The following is a 9,144-nucleotide window of genomic DNA, read 5'->3' on the forward strand; positions in this document are numbered from 1 at the left end:
GTGTGCACGTTGAATCAATCAAATTTATATACACTGCTTTACAACAGTTTATTACTCATTAGAAAGTATACACTATGACTAAAACAGAGAAAGTTTTAGTTTTGTTATTGGTATTGGTTTTTTTTATTTTTTGATATAAAATGTATTGTATTATGATGTTATATAAGTTTATTTTATTTTCTAAAATACGTATATATGTTCCATTATATATATTATTTTAGTATGATACTTACAAAGTTAATAATATAATGTTTATTTACATCGTGAGAAAAAAGTAAATAAAAAAAATCGATGTGGAAGTTAATTTGGTTTTAACCGAAACCGAACCGAATTCAAATTTGGTTTTTGGTTCGGTTTTGGTTTTGGTTTTGATAATTGAATTTAGTTTCGGTTTGGTTTTTGGTTTTAATTTTTAGAATTTCAAAACCGAAAAAACCGAACCGAATAAACCGAAAAACCAAAAACCGAACCGATGAACACCCCTAGCAACAATAATCACAACAACAATCGCAACATTAATCGCAACAACAATCGTAACAACAATAATCGTAACCCCAACAACAACTACAACAACCGTCCCAACAACAATAACAACCGCTACAACAACAATTCCAACAATAACAACAATGACAACAAGAGGCAGAAAACTCAATGCCCAAGATGTGAAGGATACCATCCGGATAGGTTCTATAAGGAGTTATGCACCAATTGCAACAGATCGGGTCATAGTGCAGCAAAGTGTGATGTCTATGGACCAAAGAGAGCAAATAATGCTATAATTTGCTTTGGATGAGGAAAGCCGGGCCATTTCAAAAGTGTGTATCCAAACTCGGGGAATAATAACGGGCAAGGCCATGGAAGAGCCTTCAACATCAATGCGGCAGAAGCACCAAAAGACCCGGAGCTTGTTACGGGTAGGTTTCTTATTGACAATAAACCTGCTTATGTTTTATTTGATTCGGGTGCTATGAGTAGAGATTTTTGTGCCAAACTAAGTTGTCCGTTAACGCCTTTGGATGATAAGTGTATACTTGAATTAGCAAAAGGTAAACTAGTTAAGGTTGATAAAATTTGTTGTAACCGAAAAATCAAATTGGCTAGCAAAACGTTTGAAATTAATTTGATACCGGTGGAATTGGGGAGTTTTGATGTAATAATTGTCATGGACTGGATGACCAAAGTGAGAGCAGAGGTCGTTTGTTACAAGAAGGCGATTCTCATTCCGAGCGAAAATGGAATACCCTTAATGGTGTACGGAGAAAAGGGTAATGCGAAGTTAAATCTTATTAGCAGTTTGAAGGCGCAAAAGCTAATAAGAAAAGGTTGCTATGCCATTTTAGCACACGTCGAGAAAGTTAAACCCGAATAAAAGAACATCAATGATGTTCCCGTTGCAAGAGAATTTCCCGATGTATTTCTGAAAGAATTATCGGGACTACCTCCACACTGATCCGTCAAATTTCAAATAGATCTTGTACCAGAAACTGCACCTATAGCCCGTGCTCCATATAGACTTGCACCCACCGAAATGAAGGAATTACAAATTCAACTACAAGAACTATTGGAGCGTGGTTTCATTCAACCAAGCACATCACCGTGGGGAGCTCCTATTCTGTTTGTCAAGAAGAAGGATGTTACGTTCAGGTTGTGTATCGATTACCGAGAGTTGAACAAGCTTACCATCAAGAACCGTTATCCACTACCAAAAATCGACGATTTATTTGATCAACTGCAAGGTTCTTCTGTTTATTCAAAGATCGATTTACGTTTCGGTTATCATCAAATGCGGGTTAAGGAGGATGATATCCCAAAGACTGCTTTTAGAATGCATTACGATCATTATGAGTTTATGATTATGCCATTTGGATTGACTAACACGCTAGCTGTGTTCATGGACCTCATGAACCGGGTGTGTGGGGCATATCTGGACAAGTTTGTCATTTTTTTCATCGATGACATACTTATTTACTCTAAGAATGCCCAAGAGCACGAAGAACATTTGAGAATGGTGCTAGATTTGTTGAGGAAGGAAGAACTGTACGCTAAGTTTTCTAAGTGTGCATTTTGGTTGAAGGAAGTGCAATTCCTCGGTCATATAGTTAGCAATGAAGGAATTCAGGTTGATCTGACAAATATTGAAGCTATTGAAAAGTGGGAAACCCCGAAAACTCCAACACACATACGTCAATTTTTAGGATTGGATGGTTACTACAGGAGGTTCATTCAAGACTTTTCCAGAGTAGCAAAACCCCTGACTGCATTAACGCATGAAGTTCGACTTGAAGGATGAGCAAGAAAATGCGTTTCAATTGTTGAAGAAAAAGTTAGCTACAGCACCTATATTGTCACTAACTGAAGGGAATGATGATTTTGTAATTTATTGTGATGCTTCAAAGCAAAGTTTCGGTTGTGTGTTAATGCAACGTACGAAGGTGATTGCTTATGCGTCTAGACAATTGAAGATTCACGAACAAAACTACACGACTCACGATTTAGAATTAGGAGCTGTTGTTTTTGCACTTAAGATGTGGAGACACTATCTTTACGGAGTGAAGTGTACTATTTTTACCGATCATAAGAGTCTTCAACATATATTTGATCAAAAGCAACTGAACATGAGGCAGCGACGCTGGGTGGAGTTGTTGAATGACTATGATGTCGAAATTTGTTATCATCCGGGAAAGGCAAATGTTGTAGCAGATGCCTTGAGCCGAAAAGAAAGAGAAAAACCTTTAAGGGTTCGAGCTCTCAATTTGACTATCCAAACTAATATCATTAAGCAAATTTTTTAGGCACAGCAGGAAGCCTTGAAAGAGGAGAACGTACAGGATGAGAATATTAGAGGGTTAGAGAAACAATTCGAAGTGCGAGAAAATGGGACTCAGTATTTTGCGGGACGAACTTGGGTTCCAAAGTTCGGTGATATACGAACTCTTGTGTTGAATGAAGCTCACAAGTCAAGGTACTCTATACATCCCGGAGCGGGAAAAATGTACCACGATCTTAAGGAATTTTATTGGTGACCAAATTTGAAGGCTGATGTGGCTACTTATGTGGCTAAGTGTTTGACTTGTGTGAAGGTAAAAGCGGAACACCAAAAGCCGTCAGGACTGTTAGTATAACCAGAAATTCCCGAGTGGAAGTGGGAATGCATAGCTATGGATTTCATTACAAAGTTTCCAAAGGCCGCGGGTGGTTACGATACCATTTGGGTCATTGTAGACCGGCTCATGAAATCGGCACATTTTCTGGCTCTAATAGAAACAGACAAGATGAAGAAGCTCGCTCGACTCTATTTGAAGGAAATTATTTCCCGCACGGTGTTCCCCTATCAATTATTTCAGACCGAGACAGTCGATTTACATCGAGGTTTTCGCAATCTTTACAAGAAGCTATGGGAACGAAACTGGATATGAGTACGTCTTATCATCCGTAAATTGATGGTCAGAGTGAGAGGACTATTCAAACTTTGAAATACATGCTTCGCGCATATGTTATTGATTTTGGAAATGGCTGGGATAGATATTTTCCATTAGCTGAGTTTTCGTACAACAACAGTTACCATGCAAGTATTGGTGCTGCACCGTTCGAGGCATTGTATGGTAGAAAGTGTAGGTCTCCTATTTGTTGGAATGAAGTTGGAGATAGTCAACTTACAGGTGCGGAAATCATTCACGAGACTACTGAGAAGATTGTCCAGATCAAAGAACGACTTAAAACTGCCAGAAGTAGGCAAAAGAGTTACGCTGATAACCGCAGGAAACCGTTAGAGTTTCAGGTTGGGGACCGTGTTATGTTGAAAGTCTCACCTTGAAAAGGCGTTGTCCGTTTTGGGAAGCGAGAAAAGTTAAACCCTCGATATGGTGGTCCGTTTGAAATCACCGAGAGCATTGGACCAGTGGCATACAGGTTGAAGTTACCACAAGAGATTAGTAGTATTCACGACACTTTTCACTTGTCTAATTTAAAGAAGTGTTTGTCCGAGGCCGATGAAACGATTCCTTTGGATGAGATTAAAATCGATGATCAACTTTATTTTGTGGAAGAACATGTTGAAATTTTAGACCGCGAGGTCAAGAAACTTAAACAAAGCAGAATTCCTATTGTACGTATTCGTTGGAATGCTAGACACAGGCCCGAGTTCACTTAGGAATGTGAAGATCAGATGAAACAAAAATATCCGCATTTATTTCCAGTTGATACGTCAACATCTACAACTGCTTAAATTTCGGGACCAAATTTATTTTAACGGATAGGTACTGTAACGACCCAAATTTTTACGTAGATATATATGAGATTAGTATTTATATAAATAAATGTTTCCAACATGTTAAGCAATCAAACTTGTTAAGACTTGAATATTTGAAACGGGTTTTATATAAACATTTGACCACCCAATTTGTCCGATGATTCACGAACGTCATAGCTTGTAATAATTATATAACTTGATAAAATGATATTTAAGTATCTCATTAAGTATATTAACAATAAATTATATATATAAGATTGAGACTACTAACTTAAGAGTTTCGAAACGATATATATATATATATATATATATATATATATATATATATATATATATATATATATATATATATATATATATATATATATATATAACGTTTAACAACGTAATAACTATTAAGTTAAAATATATTTATATGTATTGTATTATGGGTATTAATACATACTTAAAAGACTTGAAATACATATATCGATATACTTATACTAAACAAAGATAGCTATACTCGTATTCGCATTCGATTTCCTCAAGAATTCTACTCGTATTCATACGGTATTTGTACCTGTATTATACACAGCTTCTAGACGTATTTACTATTGGTATATACCAATAATAAACACCAATGATCAGCTCTAAATCATTCACAAACATGTGGAGTCAATCATTTAACAACTAGCATGACTTATGAGCAAGAAAACAAATCAAGAACTCCTTTCGTGACTATAAACATCACGCCACACACATACACTTATCATCTCATTTTCATTTTCCATTTTCACCTACAAATCCATTCCCTATTATCTCTCTCTCAAGTTCTAAGAAACCTTCGTCAATTCACCAAGTTTAGGATTCAAAAACCAAGTTACAATCATCATAGGAAGGTTGATCAAGAACATTACAAGTTACTACATCCATTTCAAGTCTATACTTTCAAGCTTTCTAATCCATTCCAAGAAATCATCCAAGATCAATAATTTCCATTTAATCTCGACAACTTTTCATTCTAAATCAAGGTAACAATCATATTTAAACTTTGGTTCAATTCTTATAATCATAACTATCTTAAATCAAAGTAGAAATCTTACTTAAACTTTTGTTCATTCCAAGCTACTACTTCAAAAGTTTCCAAGCTTTCAAGAATATCATCAAGCTCAAGATCAATTTCTTATTTTTCCAGAAACTTTATTCATTTGATTTGAGGTAATGACCTTATTCATATTCTTGTTCGATTCATAATCATATGGCTATCTTATTTGGAGTTTATAACTTACAACAACTAGAACATAGTTTAGTTAATTCTAAACTTATTTGCAAACAAAGTTAATCCTTCTAACTTGACTCTTAAAACACTTAATCACATGTAATATATCTATATGATATGCTAACATAAGGATATATAACTTGCATATATGAAGAACACCTTAAAAACTGAACATACGCCGTTAGAGAGAAATCGGGGACTGTTTTGGGTTGGATATTTAAAACCTACCTTAAACTTTGAATTGAAAGTTCATATTCTGGAAAAATGTTATTTCATATGAACATGATAATATATCCAAAAATCATGTGTTTATCAAAATGGTCATCAAGATGTCGTTCTTACGACGGATATGACCACCTTCTTCTAAATTGACATGTAACCTGTAACTCCGACTATAAACCAATACTTTTATAGTTTAGTTTTGGAAAAATTAGTTCAGTACAAAACAATAGGAATTTGATTCACTCAAAACTGAATTGTAACGAAGAAATTATGAGCAAAACAATATTGGTTAGAAACAAGCTAAATTAGCTACGGTTCTAATTTAACAAAATCTATACTAACCATATCCTAGCTAACTTTTCCTATATCCTACATGTATTTAAACATGTGATGAGTATTTCCTTGTAATATACTAGTCTTGGTTAATTCCGAGACAATATAATATAGTCTTGATTAGTTAAGACAATATGTATACAATACATTCAGATAGATCATAAGACAACATGTACACAATACGTCTTGGTTAATTCTAAGACAACACGTATACAATGGGTCATGATTGAGTCTTAAACAATATGTATACAATACGTATTGATTAAATTCTGAGATTATATATTGGACTATTGGACTATATTTTGACTTATAATATTAATTAACATTGGACAATTTAAAGTATTATAAGTTTGAAATATTAATTATAACATATTTTGACTTATAATATTGTTGTTAGGTTCGTGAATCATATCGAGGCCAAGTCTTAATTCTTCAACGATTTGAAAAATCTTATCAAGTGAGTTATAGTCCCAATTTTACTACCTAATTATTTTTGGGATGAGAATACATGCTATTTTGGAAATGTTTTACAAAATAGGCACAAGTAATGAAACTACATTCTATGACTGAATTGTTATACCGAATATCCCTATTTTTACTTGGTAGCCTAAGAATTAGTATACGTTCTAATTGACACGAATCCTAAAGATAGATCTATGGGAACTAACAATCCCCATTCTGAGAATTTGAATGCTTTAGTACTTCGATTTTGTGCAGATGAGGTTCCTGTATGTTGGGGATATTCTATATGCATTTTGTTAATGTCGGTTACCAGAAAACTCCTCATATGAATGATTTTTATACAGACGTGATTCCTGTATGTTATTAAAATAAATCTTGTGGCCTATTGTTATGATTTATTATATAGGTTAAACCTATGACTCACCAACATTTTTTGTTGACATTTTAAGCATGTCTTATTCTCAGGTAATTATTAAAAAACTTCCGCTGTTGCATGCTATCTAAAGTTAAGAATTGAAGTCAGCATGCTTGTGTTATATTGTTTAAACTGCATTCAGAAATCTCTTTTTGTAACATATTATTAACCGTTATGTAATGGTTGCGCGAAAACTCTGTACTTTTAGATTATCGTTGGTTGATAATCTACATTATGTCATTTAAACCTTTATCAATAAAATAAAGGTTATGGTTTGTTTTTAAAACGAATGCAGGCTTTGAAAAACGTCTCATATAGAGGTCAAAAGCTCGCAATGAAACCAATTAATATGAAACGTTTATAATCGATATGAACGGGGCATTTCAGCGCGGTATAAGGTATTTTCAGAACAGAATGTAACATTAAAAATTATGGTTTAGCTATTAGGGTTTAGAAATTAGGGTTTTGGGTTTATAAATTAGGGTTTAGGGTTTAGATTGAATATTTTAACACGAATAGTTTAGAGTTTAGGGTTTAGGGTTTAGGGTTTAGGGTTTATGAACTAAACCCAAAACACTAAACCTAAACTCTAAATCGGGCTAAATTTCGAAAAAAAACACTTCACACAAGATGAAAACAAAACGATGCAAATAAACTTTAATTAAAACATTACTCATGATGAATGCTATCATTTATTTCTTCGAGCGATTTTCCTCCAAAATAATAACATTCGTTACAAAGTGTCTTTTTTAAATGTTCATATTTTCATGTGATCTTAATGTTTGAAAAAAAATTCAAAAAAAATTACTTCTCTTATTTCCCCTCAAAAAAGTGTTTCTCTCTTGATGATGACCCTATATATATATTGATGTGTGTCGCGAGGGGTACGAAATAGTGTTTATTTTTAATACGAAATTCGACGAAATTTTACACAAGTTTTATTATTTTTACGGATGGGAAATACCTAAACCTTGCTACAACACTTATAGGCAGTGTACCTAATCGTACTGTAGTGTAGTTTTTAGTAAGTCCGGTTCGTTCCACAGGGACGCAGTGAAGTTTAACACTATATTTTTATAAAACTATATTTTTACAAAAATATATAATATAAGTAGTATTATTATTATAAAGGGGGGTTTTTACCGTTTAATGACCGGTTTGTCGATTTTAAAACTTTAGTCGCAGTTAAAATCAAATGTAAAATATTAAAAATAAATACAAGACTTAAATTAAAGCATAAAGTAAATAACGATAATGAAATTGCGAATAATAAAAGTGCGATAAAATAAAATTGCGATAATTAAAAAGTACGATAATTAAAAGTGCGATTAAATAACAATAAATAAAAGTGCGATAATTAGAAGTGCAATTAAATATAAAATAAAGAAAATTAAATATGAAATAAAAGAATTATGCTTATTTAAACTTCCGTAATCATGATGTTCGACGTGTTGATTTTAGTTTTATGCCCATGGGTTAATTGTCCTTTGTCCTGGATTATTTAATATGTCCGTCTGGTTTTTGTCCATAACAGTCCATCAGTCATAAATATAAAGTGCGAGTGTCCTCGTCAAATTATTCTTATTCCCGAAGTTAAATATTCCAACTAATTGGGGATTCGAATTGTAACAAGGTTTTAATACTTTATTTAATGAATACACCAGGTTATCGACTGCGTGTAAACCAAGGTTTTACTACTTTGTTAACAATTACACTAATTACCCTTGAATGTAATTTCACCCCTGTTTTAATTATTCTAGTGGCTATTAATCCATTCCCGTGTCCGGTTAAATGAACGATTATTCGTGCATATAAATACCCCGCCCATCGTGTCCGATTGAGTGTATATGGTAATTTATAGGGACGCCCAATTGTAAATCTTTATATTAACATTAACAAACTATCATTTAGTTAAACAAATATAAAGCCCATTAATAGCCCATAGTCTAATTTCCACAAGTGTCGTTCTTTTGTCCAAACCCCAATTATGGTACAAAGCCCAATTACCCAATTTTAGTAATTAGCCCAACATCATGATTACTTCGTTTTAAATAAGCATAATAATAACTTAGCTACGAGACATTAATGTAAAAAGGTTGAACATAACTTACAATGATTAAAAATAGCGTAGCGTTACACGGACAGAATTTCGACTTATACACTCAAAACACTCCTTAACATAACCTTATTATTATTATTAATTAA

Source organism: Rutidosis leptorrhynchoides, chromosome 7 (genome assembly GCF_046630445.1).
Source record: "Rutidosis leptorrhynchoides isolate AG116_Rl617_1_P2 chromosome 7, CSIRO_AGI_Rlap_v1, whole genome shotgun sequence".
In the NCBI taxonomy this organism is placed as follows: Eukaryota; Viridiplantae; Streptophyta; class Magnoliopsida; order Asterales; family Asteraceae; genus Rutidosis; species Rutidosis leptorrhynchoides.